The following is a 3,060-nucleotide window of genomic DNA, read 5'->3' as shown; positions in this document are numbered from 1 at the left end:
TTTTTTGCCTTTTTTTTGTGACAGAGTCTGGCTCTGTCATCCATACTGGAGTATAATGGTGTGATCTTGGCTCCCTGCAACCTCTACTTCCTAGGTTTAAGTTATTCTCCTGCCTCAGCCCCCCTCCCCCTGAGCAGCTGAAATGACAGGTGGTTGCCACCACACCCAGCCAATTTTTGTATTTTTAGTAGACATGAGGTTTCACCATGTTTGCCAGGCTGGTCTCAAACTCCCAATCTCAAGTGATTTACCCACCTTGGCCTCTCAAAGTGCTGGGATTACAAGTGTGAGCCACCGTGCCTGGGGAGGGGATGTTTTTTAATGTACCACTTCTGATTTTAGCTCCCTACCGGGTGTGGTGGCTCACACTTGTAATCCCAGCACTTTGGAAGGCTGAGGTGGGCAGATCACTTAAGGTCAAGAGTTAGAGACAAGCCTGGCCAGCATGATGAAACTCTGTCTTCACTAAAAATACAAAAATAAAAATTTGCCAGGCATGGTGGCTGGCACATGTACTCCCAGCTACTTGGGAGGCTGAGGCAGGAGAATTGCTTGAACTTGGGAGCGGAGGTTGCAGTGAGCAAAAACCTCACCACTGCACTTCAGCCTGGGGGACAGAGCAAGGTTTTCAAAAAGAAAAGAAAAAGGAAAAGAAAGAAACAAAGAAATCAACTGGAAAGTTTTAGGGTCACGCTTCAAATGTTAGAGGAGTAACATTACATAGAAATTTAGCTTACTAAAGGGGTTATATAGTTCATAATAAACAATTTAAACAAGCAAAAAGAATAAAGAAAGTTCCAAAGAGTGCAAAAAAATGCTTCTTTTCTTAAAGCAGATCTCATGGTACTGCTTTTTGATCCCTGAAGACTTTGCCCTAAAATCTCTGCGCTCATCAGCACTTTCACTCCCATTCTAAAATGCTATTGTTGCTACTTTTCTCAAATGAAAGAAAAAGCCTTCACACTGACTCAAGGTGGGAAGGGGAGCTGGCACATTTGCCTTGCAGGCTCATTTTCACAGTTAAAAGTAACCTAGACGTCAGGGTGGGGCAATATCCACAGTCAGTGCAGGGGCCTGAGCTCCACCATTCACAGGGGACCAGCCAAGAGCCATTCAGCTAGGGCACCTGAGAAAAATGTACCTATAGTTTCTATAGTTCTTACCTCTTCTCATGACTGTTAGTCTCCTTATGTTCATTTCTGTTCATAAATATTGACAATGCCTGGTGATACGTGGAGGTTAGATTCACTGTGAATCCACAGAATTTTAAATGCCCCTATAGCTTGAAGAAAAGGAGCAGTGCTGCTCCTGTCCTGGGCCTATAGATGTTCTTCCCATCCATGGCTGTTTCTATTCTAATTTTGAGTCCGTGCTCACATGATGGGTGATTTCTTTTGATATGTACTGGGAACCCATGATTTAAAGCTCATTTCCAGCTGGTTAGTGCCCAACTTGTCCAAAGCCTATTGAGAGTTAAGAAACCCCCTGGACCAGGGCTCTGCAGTGTTTTCCTCAAGGCCGAGGCCCCAAGGGCTCCAGGGTCCTCTGAGTCATCTGGTCAATAAACCCTGTGCCTCTGGTAAGGGACCGGGGCATGGCAAAGAGAGTGAGATGGCAGCGGAGGGCGTGGAGGGTTTCTTATTCTGCACAGAACATGCAAGCCAGATTTAGCCCCACTCCCTTCTCTGCCCTTAGCAGATTCAGGACCTCTTTCAGTTCCCATGAGGAACAGCAGCTGTGTCTCGACAGACAACACAGAGAAGACAAAGGTAAATGCTGGGGTCATTTTCACTCTGCCTATATCAGGACACTGTAGTCTTTTCCGCCATCGCCCTGTCCTGGCCTGGCCTCTGCTCTCTGGGCTCTGTGATACCTTTTCTGTCTGGACTTTTTCAGAAGCAAAATCTTCCGCACAAGCTTTTTGGCTTCTCCATTCCCAGCTAGTTATCTTAAGTGGACTGACCTCCACTGCTGTAGGTCTCACGGCCCAATGAACTATGACTGATCTCTTTTACTCAAGATGTTGTGGAGTCTATTTCTGAAATATGTGGGGTTTTCTTTTATTTTGCTGTGATTTTGTTTGTTTTCTTCTACAAAGTAGGTGATTTACAGTTGAAATATATGCTGTATTCCCAGAAGTGATGAAAGTGAAAACTCATTAATCCAACATTCATATGTGCTTTGTCCAATTCTGAATGCTCTTTTGCAAGGTCAGTTCCATAGTTCATCACAGTCCCATTCCTGTGGGTAACTGTGTTGTGCAAAAATGCCTTCACCCCCCTTTGCTGGTGCCCCTGATCTAATATTCTAAGTGTCAGAGTTTCTGTATTTATAAGAGAAAATATTCCTCGACTGTGAGTTAGTGAAAGTGAATGTAACCTATTACCCACAGCGACAATTCCCAACCAAGGCCTTAAATGATGCTTAGCTATGCTTGTTCTCGTGTGGCCTCTGTACCTTCAACAGCTGTCGAATCCTGTGATTACACATGATGGGAATTGTATACTTGAAATCAAACAGTTGTCTAAAACTTCCTTTTTTCAGAATTCCCACCTCAGTTTTCCATGGACAAAAGTATTATTTATGTCATAATGCACTTAAAATTTGTATTACCTTGGAGTTAAAAGAAATAGTCTAGCCATGCCTAACTGGCTTCTGTATGTCGGGTTGTTCTGTCAGAAAACCGTCTCCCAGTTCCCCTACATGTCTTCAGGAATCCATATTTCCCCAGAGCCATTTGTGCTCACAGGGGGCACCCCCAGAGTGAAGAAGGCCCTTTGTCAAGAACGGAAGCAGAGGGTAATGAGAGGGTCCTGCAGGCAGAGCTGGAATCAACTTCCACTCTGCTTCCTGTAAGCCGTGTGACTGTGGGCACATGCTCTCCTTCCTTGGGGAGCCTCTGTTTTCTAAGATTTGGAGCAGGTGGTCACACTGACTTGCAGAGTTCTGAGAATCAGAGACAGAACATAAAAGGCCTGAAGAACATTCTCCAAAAAGAAGCTGCAACACGTATGTGGACAATGGGCTTTTCATGCCTCTTTTTTTTTTTTTTTTTTTTTT

Source organism: Cebus imitator, unplaced genomic scaffold (assembly GCF_001604975.1).
Source record: "Cebus imitator isolate Cc_AM_T3 unplaced genomic scaffold, Cebus_imitator-1.0 Scaffold125, whole genome shotgun sequence".
Lineage (NCBI taxonomy): Eukaryota > Metazoa > Chordata > Mammalia > Primates > Cebidae > Cebus > Cebus imitator.
This window is presented reverse-complemented; position numbering follows the sequence as displayed.